Source organism: Ambystoma mexicanum, chromosome 11 (genome assembly GCF_040938575.1).
Source record: "Ambystoma mexicanum isolate Mex_15411 chromosome 11, UKY_AmexF1_1, whole genome shotgun sequence".
In the NCBI taxonomy this organism is placed as follows: Eukaryota; Metazoa; Chordata; class Amphibia; order Caudata; family Ambystomatidae; genus Ambystoma; species Ambystoma mexicanum.
In genome coordinates this window covers 120,306,639-120,322,704 of record NC_090934.1, presented here as the reverse complement: position 1 = coordinate 120,322,704, position 16,066 = coordinate 120,306,639, and positions in this window count along the sequence as shown.

Genomic DNA, 16,066 nt, shown 5'->3' with positions numbered 1-16,066 from the left:
TTGGCAGCTTCAACTCGGTAGACACCGGGTGCTGAGCTTTGGTGCGAGTATCGGATCGGTGTCAGTCCGCGTGTGCTGTTGGTGCGGCTTATGTGTTGTTGCGGTGTGGTGAAGGGCGTGCAGCTTGTTGTGCGAGAGATGGTTGTGTGAGTTTGAGTGAGATAAGTATGCAGAGAGTTTGAGCTTATATTTGTTAGTGGGTTATATGACATTTAACATGTTAACATTCACAGTTCTGTCTAAGTGTTGCACTTGCTGACCTGCATAGTTCCGTCTAAGTGTGGCACTCGATAACCTTCACAATATCATCTAGATACGGTGCAGGCTAAAGTTCTCAATTCTAAGTGTGGCACATGCTAACATTCAAGTTCCATCTAAGTGTGATAGAAGCTAACATTCACAATCCTATCTAGATGCGGCGCAGGCTAATGTTTACAATTCTATCTAAATATGGGGCATGCTAAGATTATTAGTGTGTATTTGCTACATGCGCACAGAACACTCACTGCCTTGCAGTCACAAAACTCGTTACCATAGCCTGCTCCACCTACCGCCAGGCTTTATACGGGAGTTGGCCAGGTCACACCCGATTGCTCTATGGCACAAGCATCGCTGGCATGCATCGTAATGCTCTGATTACTTACCGGTAATCTTCATTACTCCTGGTCCTACTCTTCCTCGTCACAGTACTAAATTCATGAGGCACCCGCCTCTGACACAGGACCTTCTTCTATTTCTTTAACTCCCTATAACTCCTCCCCCACATCCACGTCACTCAGTTTCATATTACCAAGCCGGAGCATGGGGCCTTCCCCGCAGGGAGGGTGAGGAGGGTCGTCAGTACTATGATGAGGAAGAGTAGGACTAGGAGTAATGAAGATTACCGGTAAGTAATCAGAGCATTACTTACCTCCACGTCCACTCTTCCTCGTCCCAGTACTAACTTCATGAGGTATACCAAAGCAGCAACGGGGAAAAGGTCCCAATGAGACACAGAGTCAAAAACAGTGCAGCAAAACACACCCACAATAACTCTAAATCACATCCCCACAGAAAAATCTCCAACCACGAAGGAACCAACCCCCGAGTGGGAGCAACTCAACCCATAGCGGTTGATGAAAATGCCTAGACCAGCCAAGGCGGCAGCCATACAAATCTCTTGCAGAGAAAAAAAAAACTCCTTGCATCGGCCCAGGAAGCCGCCAAATGCCTGGCGGACCGCCCCTGATCGTAAGCAGGTACAGGCAGGCCAGAAGCCACACAGGCCCTGGAGACCACAACCCGGAACCACCGGAAAATGTAAACCACAGATGCGTTATGCCCAGCCCCAGCCAGACCACAAGCAATCAGAAGACTATCAGATTGGTGGAAAAAGCAAACCAATCCAAACACTCCAACACGTCCCGCCGGACATCAATGTTAAGCCGAGCCACCTCCTCAGGCGTTCTTGGATCAGGAAAGAAGTCAGGGAGAACCAGACCCTGAGAGGTGTGAAAAACCGAGAGAAACTTCGGACCACACCCCAGCACCACCGAGTCTGGCAGCACCCTCAGGAAAGGAGCGTGACATAAGAGAACCCCAATCTCCCCAAGCCTACAGGCAGAAGTGAGGGCAATAAGAAAGCAGATTTCAGTGTAAGATGTTTGATATCAATCTCGGAAAAGGGCTCAAAAGGAGGCCTGTGAAGGAACCGTAATACAAGAGGGAGATCCCAAGGGGGAAGCCCTTTATCAGCACAAGGACGGGAAGAAGAAAAAACCCTGGATCAACTTCCCCACCAACACCTCCCCATCCAAGTGACCATCAGAGTCCCCCAAAAGCAATTTCATGGAGGCCCACTGAGAGCGAAGCCTGGAAAAAAACTGCCAGGCCCCTGTCAAAATCCCTCCTGGAGGAACCGAAGGATAGCAGAGAGGCCAGAACGCAGGGGAGGGAACCCAGACCGCCCATACCAGTCTCGGAAATGGCCCCAATGTCTGCCGAACACCTTCAGAGTGGAGGGTCCAAGAGCATCCATTATGGACTCAACTACAGGAACTGAAAACCCCTGAAATCAACCCAGACTGAGCAATAGCCACACTGCCCATTGCATCCGGTGGACTTCCAGCCGCAGATCCCCTTGAAGGGGACACGGCCACCTCGGAACCAGCCAAGGTTCCTAGAACCGAAGCTTCAACAGAGAGGGGAGCCAACTCCGGTGGGACCAGAACGGAGCTAACAACAACACAGTCACCCTGAACACTCTGATGCGCCAAACCACCTGGGGCAGAAGGGGAATAGGCGGAAAGGCATAAAGGAAAAACCCCAAGACCACTGTACAGAGAGAGCGTCCATCCCCCAATCCCCTCGGCCCGAAACCGAGAGCAGAAGAGGGGAACTTCTGCCGAGGCCGGGGATGCAAACAGGTCTAGAACCAGGGACCCTAATCTGACACAGGTCACCGCAAAGACCTGGGCCAACAGGACCAGTACCGCAGAGGAGTGAAAACCGGCGTCTGAGAAGATCCGCTTGAACATTGTCCACCCTTCTGATACGTGAGGCCACCAGAGACACCAGATGAGATTCCTCCCAGGCGCCTATCAACGCTGCCAGAGCATTCAATGAGCGGCCGGAACCCCTTTTGCAGTTGACATATGCCAAGGCCGTCGTATCGTCAGATCGGATCAAAAACCGCCGACAGTCCAGCAACTCCTCGCAGTACACCAGAGCTTGGACAATAGCACAACTCTTGGCAATTGGACGATCGCCGACTCTCCCCAGATCTCACAACCCTTGAGCTGAGAGGACCCCCAATGTAGACCCTGTCCGCTGGCGTCGGTAGTAAGAGAGGCCACAGGAGGAAGGACCATGCACACCTCAGCCTGCAGACTTCAAACCCCCGCCACCATAGCAGGGAGACTAGCAGCGCTGGGGACACTGAAAACAAAACTACGAAAGCCGAGATGCCGGGAGCCAGTGGGAGAGAGTATAAGACACCAGGGGACGTAACCGAAGACGGGCTCAAGGAACCGGAAAAAAAAACACGCAAGACGCCACTTGCCCCGTAACTTCAGCAACAGGTGAGCCGAGACATACCGCCTTCTGAGAACCCAGTCCAGAACAGCCAGCAAGCGCCCCCCCTGCACAACATCCAGAGTACGCTCTCCCCAGACGTCCGGACAAGCAGTGCAGGGGCTTGAGACCCATAAGGCGGTGACACATCCTAGAAGGCAGAGTGAACAGGGAGAGGAACGGGCAAGACGGTAACCCACAACAACCATTCGGAGAGAACGGATCCCATGGCCAACCACTTGGACCGAGAGCTGGGCACCAAAGTCCTAACCATGCAAACCTGGACAGGCGGAGACAGGAACAGCAACTGATACCCCCCCTCCGGAAGGAGCCCATTACCCAGGAAGCTGAACCCCACCGGTCCCATACACCTCCGAGAAGATAGAGACGAGGAGCCAGGGAAAAACCGCCAGTCACTGCACTTGCACCAGAGGAAATTCACAGGACGTTGAAGCAGGCCTGCGCCACAATATAACAGCATGCTTGTCAGCCCACAAAAAGATCCTACTTATCAAAAGGAAGATACAGGACAGCCCAGACGTCCAGCAGACCATGGCCCCCTCAGCCGACAGAGGAGCCACCACGCTGGCATCAAAAGGGCAGAGTACTGTCACAAAAGCGGGGCAAAGCAAACCATCCCGGGTAGCAGACATCAAAGGCAACCCCCCACATGGGGTATGCCTACACTGGAAAAACCCACTGAAGTGACATCCCCCTCCACCGGCACCAGAGCTCTGAGAACCCCTCCAAGCACAGACACGTGCCACCATGTGCCATATCACTTCCCACAAGTCTGAGAGGAGGCGTGAAAGCAACACGTCGGCACCGGAGGACCTAGGCCCTAAAAGAAGAGACACTGGGAACCCTCTGCATGGCCATTACTTCCATGATGCATTTTCTATAATTCCATGCCGGACAAGGGAAAAGAAAATCATCTCCTTTGACCTTCCCTCGCGCAGTTCAGAGGAAGAGGACAGGACAAGGAGTCTGTGTCCATAGCAAGCACAGACCCAAACACACCACTAACTCGCCACATGACTGAGAGGTGGCTTGAGCCCTGTATCTAGTAGCTGGTAGCCCCATGCCCTAAATTGTTCCAATGCGTCGGTCTAGGAAGGATGAAGGGCCGAGTCAGCACCACAGAGACTCGAACCCGAAGTGTAGACTATGCCAGGCCGGTACCCTTCCAGCCGCTTGCAGACGTGTCCAAATCTGCGCCGTTTTCACAGGCTGCACGCAAAGAATGCAGCCAACATCCGGTGCATCCTGGGCTGTGTGTGTCTGAGGAGCGGGTGGTATGTGACATGCCTGCGACAGAACAGAGCCCCCGCACATTCAAATACTCTCTGCCACAGTCACCCCACGACAAGAAGCAGACAGTCCTCACAACAAAATGGAATACTTAGCCCATACTGCCAAGTGCTTGCCATAATTTCCAATAAAGATGTGTACACAAAGCACGAGGAAACGGCATGCTGAAGGAGTCAAGATGGCCATACCAGCAGGAGAGGGGAAAAACATCAAGCACAGTCCTCCCCTCTCCTTACCTTCCCCCAGAGAATGCAGCTAACATCCGGTGCATCCTGGGCTGTGTGTGTCTGAGGAGCGGTTGGTATGTGACATGCCTGCGACAGAACAGAGCCCCCGCACATTCAAATACTCTCTGCCACAGTCACCCCACGACAAGAAGCAGAGAGTCCTCACAACAAAATGGAATACTTAGCCCATACTGCCAAGTGCTTGCCATCATTTCCAATAAAGATGTGTACACAAAGCACGAGGAAACGGCATGCTGAAGGAGTCAAGATGGCCATACCAGCAGGAGAGGGGAAAAATATCAAGCACAGTCCTCCCCTCTCCTTACCTTCCCCCAGAGAATGCAGCTAACGTCCGGTGCATCCTGGGCTGTGTGTGTCTGAGGAGCGGGTGGTATGTGACATGCCTGCGACAGAACAGAGCCCCCGTACTTTCAAAGACTCTCTGCCACTTTCACCCCACGACAAGAAGCAGAGAGGCCACACAACAAAAGGGAAGGCTAGCCCATACTGCCAAGTGCTTGCCATCATGTCCAATAAAGATGTGTACACAGAGCACGAGGAAAACGGCCTGTCCAATCAATATGGCCAAAACAGGAGGAGAGGGGAAAAACATCAAGCCCAGTCCTCCCCTCTCCTTACCTTCCCCCGGGCCGTGTAGGACCCGGGACACAATGCTCACGCTGCAGTCCGGAGCCCAGCAAAGAACCGAGCGAGGCAATCCCGCTCAACTGTGACCACAAGCCCCGCAGGTGGCCCAGGAGCAGCGCCGCACCCGAGGGAGCCGAGGGCCCCGCCACACAGCCCCCCCCAGGGGGCCAGCAATCGGTGCTCCCCAGTGCCCCGCACCGGGAAGAAAAAGTCCAACCTGCCGGAGGCAGGAAAAATTAAACTGAGTGACGTGGATGTGGGGGAGGAGTTATATGGAGTTAAAGAAATAGAAGAAGGTCCTGTGTCGGAGGCGGGTGCCTCATGAAGTTAGTACTGGGACGAGGAAGAGTGGACGTGGAGGTAATGCTTTATAGTAAAGGGTAATGGCAACGTAGCGCAGAGGAATCTGGGAAGGGGACGCAGGGAAGGGTCTCATGCAGGGGTCCCAGATATGTGGCCTGACGAGATATTCTCCAAAGGATAAGTTTTAAATTACTTCCTGAACTACAAGATGGAAGCAGCCTTTAAAGACACGTCAGTTGTTCTGGGCACTACAGTCAAGCAGTTCCAGCATTCAATGACAACAAAACGAGTCTTGTTACCTGGTGAAAGGAAGCGTTCCACAGCCAGTGAGCGCAGAAAGTAACTCAATAAGCCCCATGCTGAAGGGTGGCTTTGCACCCTCTGTGATATGGTGGGCTTGGCTAATAAAAAAAAAAACAATGGTATTGTGTTCCTTTATAGCACTTTGTGCCACACTTTTCCAGCTTCTAAGCACTATAATAACAAGTTTTATTGCACCATTTTGAATGGTGCCTGCTTCAAAGCTGAAATTAGAAAGCTGGATTAGAAATAGTCTGTGTAACTTGCATACTTCCTTACTTTGCTTTCTTAGCGTTGACTTGAATCAGTGGCCTTAGCAAGTGCCAGCGTGGCTAGGAAGGTGAGGGAAAGTGTTCTAGAAAGTGCTACAGCAAATCGCTGTATTGGGGCAGCCAATTTGGAGGTGGTGCATGCTAAGCTGCCTTTCTCATACTTGTTTAAACAAGTCAGAAATCTGGTGTGCCACTAGTGCCACGTAGTCAGCATTGAATTGCTCAGATTGCGCAGCACTTTATGAATTGTCGCTGCGCTTGCCCACGGATGAGGTTTGAATGTGGCATTATGTACCCGTTCCACGGGCAACACCGGGGGGTAACTGCCCGCGGCCCCAGTTAACGGTCCAAGCAAAGCGAGTGGGGGGGAAGATGGCGGAGGGGGAGCTGGCCGTCAGGTGGCTTGGAACGTGGGCTTACACTGGCAGTTCAAGCCCGCCTACCTGGCCACCTGATTGGCTGGCTCCCACACCCAGGGTGCTAATATCTTTTTTACCTGATGACTGCTGGCCTGCGATTTGTGTGATACGTGCAATATGTGTGATTCGTGCAAGACATGTGATTTGTGCGATACGTGCCATACATGTGATACGTGCAATACATGTGATACGTGCAATAGGTGCAATTTGTGCAATAAATGCAATAAATGCAATACGTGCGATTTGTGCGATTCGAGCAATACGTGCAATGCATGCGAAATGTACAATACATGCAATTTGTGTGATACATGCAATACGTGCGATACGTGCGATTCGTGCAATACGTGGCTGATTAAGAATTTGCTCCAGACACTTTGAAGAATTTTCATCTTTGAAATGCTCTGCATGAAACTAATGAATGGGCTTTTTTATTTTTTGCAATTTGCACAAATTAGCACATTGCCACTTTATTTACTTTTGTGCAATATTCCATCTGGAAAGGGCTTGAGCACAAAGGACTTTTCTGAGAAAACAAAGAAAACGATGACAATACAATAATGGTAATATTTGTAAGTTTGGCACATTATTTTAAAAGCTGTATGTTGCAGTGGAGAAATGGCAATATTTGTAGTAATAGTACATTTGAGAGCTTTGCCTGCACAGTTCAGTATAAACACATAGGGCCTGATTCATGGAAGTGTTTTATAATGGCACAATCCCATAGGAACACGTTCCATGAATGAGGCCCATACTGTTTTTCTAACACATTGGTGAATCCATATTAAACAAAACCAAATGTAGCATTGTTTTGTCATAGTCCTAATATGGCTTTCACCCCCACTGCGGCAGGCAGACATGGTCTTTAACAGCCCACCTGCCTGAGCCAAGGTAGGCGCGAGTGAAGTAAGGGCATCGGCGAGGTCCATGGGCCGTCAAAGGCCATGTCCACCCCCCACAGCGGGGGTGAAAGCCATTCACACTCCAGAGTTCATCAGGGGTGCAAATGTGTTGCTATTTCCCTTGGGAGATTGACATAGTTTGGTCAGCCAATCTCCCGAGGAAGAAAAATGAAAAAAGATGTTCGCCACCATAGGGAAAAGGGACTAAGTCCCTTTTTTATTTCTATGATGGCAGGAGATGGGAGAGACGGGAGGAGTGCCGGGGCTGGAGCACAAAGCTCCGGTCCAGCAGGTAAGTGGGGATGGAGGGAAAAGGTGGTTGGAGAAGGGTAAGGATTGTTTTAGGGGGTAACAAGGAAAGGCCCATTAACATTTTTTTTAAGATGGCACCACCCGGAAAGGGCCTTGGGTGGCTGGTAGCAGCGGGCGGAGAATGTGTATTCTCGGCCACTGGTCCATTCACCTGATTGGCTAAGCACCCTTCCTCGGGTGCAAATATTTCTTAATGCCATCATCCTGTTGTATATTAGTACCCCGGCGAGGAAAAATCAGATTGTTACATGCAGTCTGATTGGCCCTCGCCAGGGCTTTACCCGACCGGGAGTCCCTCGCCCGGGATTACTTTCCGTTGTTCCCGTGGGGGCAGGGTGGTGGCAGCCCCTCCCCTCAGCTAGTGAGGAGGCTTGAAACGGGCAATCCCCGCTCCAAGCCACCGCACAGCTGGAGGCTGCCATCCTCCCCCACCGGGGATTCTGGTAAGTGTTTACTGCCTGCCCCATCATCCCCCCTGTCCTCCAGACATACAATCGCCTTCCAACCCCACTTACCTTCTTTTCTGGTCCTTTTTCCAAACATACGCGCTGGGAACACTTCTGTGCCCTGCGCATCTCATCCTGATCCGTACAGGCCATCACTGAAAGGAAGAAGGGACTACGTGTGGTCCTTTCTCTCCTTTCCATGACAGACTTTTTTTTGTTTGCATTTTTACTATTTTTTTTTAATGGCCGCCCTGTAAACGGATAAGGGACTACATGTAGTCCCTTCTCCCTTTCCATGGTGGCCATTTTCTTTGTTTACTTTTTAACATTGATTTTGAATGGCCGCTATGGAAAGGGAAAACGGACTCCGTTTTCCCTTCCCCTGTGGCCATTTAAAAAAAAAAAATGTGTTGTACTGTTCCGAAACGCTTCAGCGTTTCCGAACAGAAAACAAATGCTTTTAGTACCCCGGTTTTGCGGGCTGGAGTACTAATAGCAATATGCCCCTCGCCGCGGGGGAATTACCAAGTCTTTACCTGACTCAGTAATGCCCCCACGGCTCAGGGCTTATTTCTTAATAAGAGCACCTTAGAGTCATGCTCCCATTTTATTTCCCTACCTTCCTTACTCTTTTCCCCTCGCTCAACCCATCTAACCGTACAATTGCTGTGGGCTTATGTTAAAATCAATACTTGCCATGCTCCTGAAACACCCACCGAAACGCATCATGCCTAAATGTGCGGATTGCTTACGTGTGCATGCTATTAGTACGACCTCCTAGGACTTGAGATAACGAAACAGTATTTTGAAGAAAATAAACATCTTGTGGCTTAAACATTTATGCAGGTATTTTGTCAGTACGTTTGCCTTCCTCTTGATGTGTTTTACCTTCTCAGGTTGCAAAACACTTTTGGAGAATGTGTGCCTCCAAAATGGCACGGTTAGTGACCATTCAGGCGTTCTTCAAAGCTGGCATGTTGGCTTAAAACATCTGGTCAGAGTGTAGGGGATCTCTCTGAAATCAGAGTAGATCATTCTGCTTTGATCAAATTCCACAGAAGAGTTGGTCTTAAATAATGGAAGGGTGAAATGTGCCTCCCAAAATGCGTGTCATGCTAGCTGTGTGTTCTTCATTCAAAGCATCATCCCATACATACATGTTCCCTTAAAACAGGGTTGTCCAACATGTGGCCCGAGGGCCGCAATGTGGCCCTACAAGCCATTTTATGTGGCCCTCGAAGCCCAAGAGCACAGACAAAGCATTAGGGTTAGTTTTGTACGTTTTGTATTTATTTTATACGCAGCGAGCGTTGTGGCTGCAGTTTCAGGGTAAGAATTGTAGTCCACACACATTACGATTCCCATTGGCTGAGAAACAGCTAATGGAAATACTTTTACCATGCAAGTTGTAGTAGTGGAAATAAATAAAATAAATAACTGCCTTGCATGGTAACAGTATTTCCATTGGCTGTTGCTCAGCCAATGGAAATCATAATCACGTAATGTGTGTGGGTGGAGTGACGGGCACGCAGCGCCACCTTCATACATCTGCATTGCCGAGCCCAGGTCAGAGCCTGCATGAGCCAGCAGCTCAGCCCAGCCAAGGTTCACAGTACTATGTGCGGTGCACACCGAGGCCTAGTTCTCTTTGCCCCCAGCAGTGGGGAGTACTGCCTGCCATATTTTCCAATGTATTTTTGCAGCAAGCAGTGCTTTTGACCCTCCGAGATACTGCTAGCCAGATACACGAAACACAAGCAGTATCTCGAAGGCTCAAAAGCAGCGTGGGCTGCCTTAATGTTTGAACATTCCGCATCAGGAGGGAGGGGACAATTTGCATCACTTTTTGAAAAAAACTCCCCCTTGGGTACTGTTCAAATTGCGTCACAAAAGGAATGAATTACCACATGATTTTACTGCATGCCAAAATGGCTAGGCAACACAATCACGCCATCCACACCCGGAAAAGCAGCACAGCGGGTAAAATGTCTGGGACTCTATCCAGTTTTTGTTTTTGCAACTGACAAGTGCTAACCTGGAAGAGGCGAAACAGGCCTTGGGAGGTGTCTGTGCCCCTGTCGGAGGAAGGCCAGCTGCGGGAGTGAATTTTCAGAGCACATAACACTGTAGTCCACCAGATCCAAGACACTGTGGGCTTTACAGCAGACACCATGAGGTCAGTTCCCTCCCCGGTTCCTACAACATGGCCCTCAGCTCAGCTGGAGTGATCTGAGTACCGGCGCACCGGCCACCCCCGGGTCCCAGGAGAGGAGGGCACCATGTCTAGTTCTTCATACTTAAAGATTGTGCTCACATCGCGTTTCTTCAATTAGGTTCACCTTTGGGTGATTGCTTTTCCCCATTTTATCTGTTGAATTGGATTATGTTTCTTTCATTAACACAGAAGTAATGAACATGTATTACAGAGAAAAGCCGCCATATATATTAGGCACACTGCACAGGCAGCATCAATCATTAACACAGAAGTAATGAATGCTTATTAAAGAGATAAGCTGGCATATGTATTGGGAACACTGCACAGGCGGCATCAATCATTAACACAGAAGTAATTGATGTATTACAGAGATAAACTGGCATATGTATTGGGCAAAATGCACAGGCGGCATCAATCATTAATACAGAAGTAATGAATGCGTATTAAAGAGATAAGGTGCCATATGTATTGGGCACACTGCACAGGCAGCATCAACCATGCTTTGTAAAGGACAATGTTGGCCTAAATTGGGAACAGCCAGAATAGACATGTTGCCACAGAGGCATATTTTGGGCACAACCAGCATGACAATGTGTTTCATCAGTGACAGTGCTGTCTTACACTGTTGACACATAGATAATTAAAATGTGTTGTGTTGTAAAATGTTCTTGTCTGCTGTTGGTGACATGGAATTTTCATGTTCCCCTTTAGAACTGATTATAAACGTATGGCTTTTTGGTCAGTTTTTCTGCTGTAAAATGCACCTTTTCACCCCCATATTTGAAAGAAATTCTTGGAGGGGGAACCCCCTAAAACCCTCCCTAGATCCTTATAGCTCCCTCGCTTTGCTCGGTCTCCCCCACTATTTCAGGAAAATATGAACACATACACACCGAAAGAAATCACAAGCAACTGACTTCGGATCATTTGATGGACTGGCTCCCTTAGATACTCACTGCCCCTGACACCAAAAGCTATCTTTGGGACTGCATGGCGCATCACTGCCTGTGATGCTATTGGGTCAAAGGTCACACAAAATTGCTTTTTAATATACTGCTTTGGGTGAGGCTGTTGACTTTTGGCTCGCTGGCCCACTGGGTGACAAAAAGTTAATGCTTCGGCCCCACATTCAAAAAGGTTGGACAAGCCTGCCTTAAAAGATCAGGCAAAATTGGTTTATACCTCTGAAATATGTGGAAAAACTCTGTTTGCCATCTTCAGTCAAAGAACATGGCGGAATCCGGCATCAACCATGGCGCTAATAGCGCCATGGTTAACGCCTGGGTCGTAATGAGGCCCAAAGACAAGATTTTGCTTGTATGTAGTTTGAAGTCATATTAGGCAAAGAGCCATGTTTTTAGGGCCTTTTGGAAGAGGCAATAGGAGGTTTTTGCTCTTAGTTCAGGAGGAAGCGAGTTCCAGTGTTTGGCTGCGGCTGAGGGGAAGCTCTTCCCCCCTCCTCCTGCCCTTTTCACCCTTGCCTGCTGGGCCTAGAGACCCAAGCTACTCCTCACTGATGATGCCCAACCAGGCTGAAACATGTCTGGGGATGCTTGTGGTCTCGTGCAGAAGGGATGTGACCTAGCAGTTCGGGCTGGCCTTTCCCTTTTGAGGTGGTACCATGCCTGATTTGCATATGGTCTTTCCCCTTTTGTAATGGCTTGGCAGGCAAAGAACGATGGTCTGGAGGGTTGTACAGATAAAGGCCAGAGGTTCACATGTATTCTAAACCTTCCAACCATCACCTCTCTTGTTTTCTTTTTCATCTTTGGTACAGTTAGGTGGTTTGCATGGGTTGTTATTACTGGCCTGGTAGACATGGATCTTTCAATCTTACGGTGTAGTATTGTGGAGCAGTGTGCGAGAGGCATTTGTGCATGATGGAAAGTGTTTTGAAAATGATCCTTTCATGAACAGGAAGCCAGTGAACCTTTTCCCTCATGGCTGAGATATGGTCTGTTCTGGAGATGTTCAAGGCTGCTCTTAGAGCATTGTTTTAGATAACCTGTAGTTTAGCCACTTTGAGTTTAGAGGTTCCAGTGAGAAGAACATTGCAGTAATCTCGTTTTGCTACGATGGTTGATCTGGCGATGGTTAGGCAGCTTGTTGGAGAGAGGAAGTATCTGGCTTCATTGATGAACTTTGTGGTTTAAGCAGCCGAGGAGGCAATAGCGTTTACTTGTTTGGTGAAGGATAGGGTGGTGTCCAGGTTTACTCCTAGAGTTTTTACTGTTGTGGATATTGGTATTTGGAGACCATCTATGTGGAAGGGGGTATTCGCCACTCAGTTTCTTGAGCAAAGCGGGATAGCCCATTCGAAGAATCTCTGTCTTGTCGTCGTTCAGGCATTGGTGGTTAGCTGCCATCCAGATTTGGATGGTTGCATAGATCTTGTTGATGGTAACTGTGACATCCAAATAAGATCCCGATAGGGGGAGGAGGATGTGGGTGTCGTCAGCGTAATTAGTGTAGGAGTTGCCCACAGAGTCTAGGAGGTTGAATAAGGGTTTGTTGAAGATGTTGTATAAAGAGGGGGAGACACAGAACCCTTGTGGGACACCACAGGGTATTGGACAGGGGGTGCACCAGCGGTATCTGAGAAGACTCTCATGAACCTGTTGGACAGGAAGGAGTCTATCCGTGAAGCGGCTTCTGGGAAGAAGTTGACTGCTGTCGTGAGATGGTGGCATGATGTGTTATGGTCGACCAAGTCGAAGGCTGCCGATAGTTCTAAGAGGAGAAGAAGTGCTAGTATGCCTTTGTCTTTGAAGGTGTCGAGTTGCATTCTTAGGTCTAATAGGGCAGATTCCATGCCATGGTATGGACGGAAACCGGATTGACGCATTCCCAGGATGTGATTTGCTTCGAGGCCTGGATTTGAATGTAAGCTGCCTTGTCTAGTATCTTTAGGAGAAATGGTACTGTGGTGATAGGACGATAGTTGTTAGGAGAGAGTGGGTCAAGTGAGGGATTTTATAGCAGTGGGAGTACCCAGGATTCTTTTAAGCTAGTAGGGACTAGTTTGGGTGCGAAGGAGGCATTGATAAGTCTGGTTTTAAATGGGATTACAGTTTCAGAACATTATTTGATGTTCGTCACAGGACGTACGTCCCTTTGCATCTAGAAGTTTTGAGCATTTTGAGGATATTAGCTGTTTCTGTTTCTGTTATGTTTATGAATTTGAAGACTTTAGCGGTGTGATATAGACTAACGAAGGTGGGCAAGTTGGTGAAGCTGGCTGCTACTTGGTTTTTAGAAATTCATTGCTTTATGGAGGTTATTTTGGCTGCTATGGCGTTCTGGCTGCTGCTTAAGTCTCGTCTTTGATGATAGAGCGTGGTGGAGAGGATGGGGTCTCTAATTCTCTACGAATTTTGAAAATCTCTTGCGAGTTGAAGTTGCCATTAGCTATCCCTAGGTTGTAGGATGATGTTTTCGCCTCAGTGATAGCCAGATTGTTTTCATTAGCTCGACTGGTAAAGGTGGATTTGGTGAGGGGGGGCCGGATTTTTCTTCCATGTGTTTTCTGCTTGTCTCTTTTTGGATCGTAGGTCCAAGAGGTCAGTAGAGAACCAGGAGTTAATATGGCTAATCGGTTTGGCCTTTCTCAGGAGGAGGGCGCTACCGTGTTTACTGCATTGCAGAGGCGTTGCTAGGGGGGGCTAAGGGGGCTATAGCCCCTGGTCTTTTGGTTGTAGCCCAGGATAGAATCTCAGGAGCTGCAGCCAAAAGGCTAGCTAGCCCCCGGTCCCAACAGTTCTGACATCAGCGTAGCCCCGGGTCTTTTCCAGACCTAGCAACACCCCTGCTGCATTGGTTAGAGAGAATGCGTAAAGGTTAGCAAGGAATGCTTGGTTTGTAGAGTTGGCGTTAGCAGAGGCCGGGGGGGTGAGGAAGGGGTGATATTTCTCAAGCTCCATGTGCGTGTGGGTGGTAGATTCTGGGTAGTCGGTGGAAGCTGTTTTTGCAGTGGGAGTGAGAAGCAAATGATGTGATGGACCGACCAAGGGGAATTAGAGGTGATGGAAATCTGACTGTTAACGTCTGATATCCAGTCGAAGGATGTTCCTTTAATATGAGTGGGTTCTGTGATTCAGTGAGTAAAACCTGGTCTGTAAGAGCCTTGGCTAGTGAAGTTGCTGCTGTGTCTAGAGGGTCAAGGAGGCCTAAATTGAGGTATCCTAGGAGAATTATTCTGGATGCAGGTTTAACGTTGTTCCCCAATTGCGTGTATAATTTCTTCTACAAAAAACATAGGTGGGCGGATGGTGATGGAATCAGATGGGGAGGAGGTGAGTTTAAGTGATAGGAGTTCACAATTTTTGACCAAGGGGGCCTCAATAGGTCTGATTTGCAGGGAGTCTTTGTAAATGAGGGCGACACCTCTGCCTCTGGCTTCAATTCTGTCATGCCTGAATATGGTAAAACCTTCTGGGAGAGCCACAGAGAGGGCAGGGCCTGAGGCTGGATGGAGGCATGTTTTTTGTGATTGCTAGATCAGTTCGTTTATATCCAGGGCATGTGCAGGGAGTAATCTGGTGTTAATGAGGGCAGCGTGGAGGAGATGAGACCTAGTGGCTGCTGTGGGTTTGCTGCTTGTGGATACGTACCTCTGGAAGGCAAGTGTGCTCTTGTTCTTAGGAGGCATTGGGCTAGGAGCATAAGCATTGACATGGTGTGTATCTGAGTAGAGTGGTTGTTTCTTGGGTGGTTTGGCCTAGTGGGGGTTGCCCTGCTGAGTAGGCAGGGAACGGTGTGTTGTGGGAGGGGGAGTGGCTCTCATATATGTTGTAGATTTGCGTGGGTCTTCTGAATGGGGTTGCAGAGTAAGGCTTGAGCGCTATAGGAGAAGCGTTGTTTTTTATTGACTGGGTTCTGGCTCTGAGGTGGGTGTTTCTCGATGTGGTGGGAGCAGGAAGAGTGTGCTTGGCAGCCTTTGGTGTTCTTGCGCTCAATTGGAGGTTCCATATGCATGTGGTGGCTGGGGTAGCGTACATATGTTTCGTGAAGTGGATGGGGATGGATGGGGAGAAATGTGGTGTCGGTACGCTTTTGGTCTAGGTGGTGGGTTCCATATTTCCTTGTGGCTGAATTATGTTGGATGACTAGGGGCCTGTTCGCGTACTTCATGTGCATTTTGCTGGTGCCATTGGGGCCTCAACTCGAGGATGGGCTTGTGGATCTGCTGCTGAGGGCAGGGAGGTAATGGTGCGGTGGCATGGGTTAGTGCCTGGTGTGCCGATCATTCGAGTTGTCAGTTGTGGGGCTTGCTTCTGCTTGGACCAGGGTTGGTAGCGCCTGCACGTGCCTCACGCCTACCAGCATTATCTGAGGAATCAATGCTTTAAGTGATGCAGTGTGCTCGGGACCTGTCCTTACGAATTTTGTCTGATGGCTTCCATTTACTACCTCGGCCAGTGGTAGAGATAATCGTGGAATGTGGGGATAGCTATCGTAGGTGATGGTTTATGCAAACACTTGGGTGGGCTGAATGCAGGAGTCGGGGAAATGAAAGGAATCGGACATGGTAGAGGGAAGTGTCTAGGGCAGAACACACTCGCCAGCCCACTGTTCATTATGACATAAGCGCCATGAGTATAAATGTGTACAAAGGGTTTACCTTGCTCAATACAGGATTTTGGCTATACATGAAGCGTTGAGTG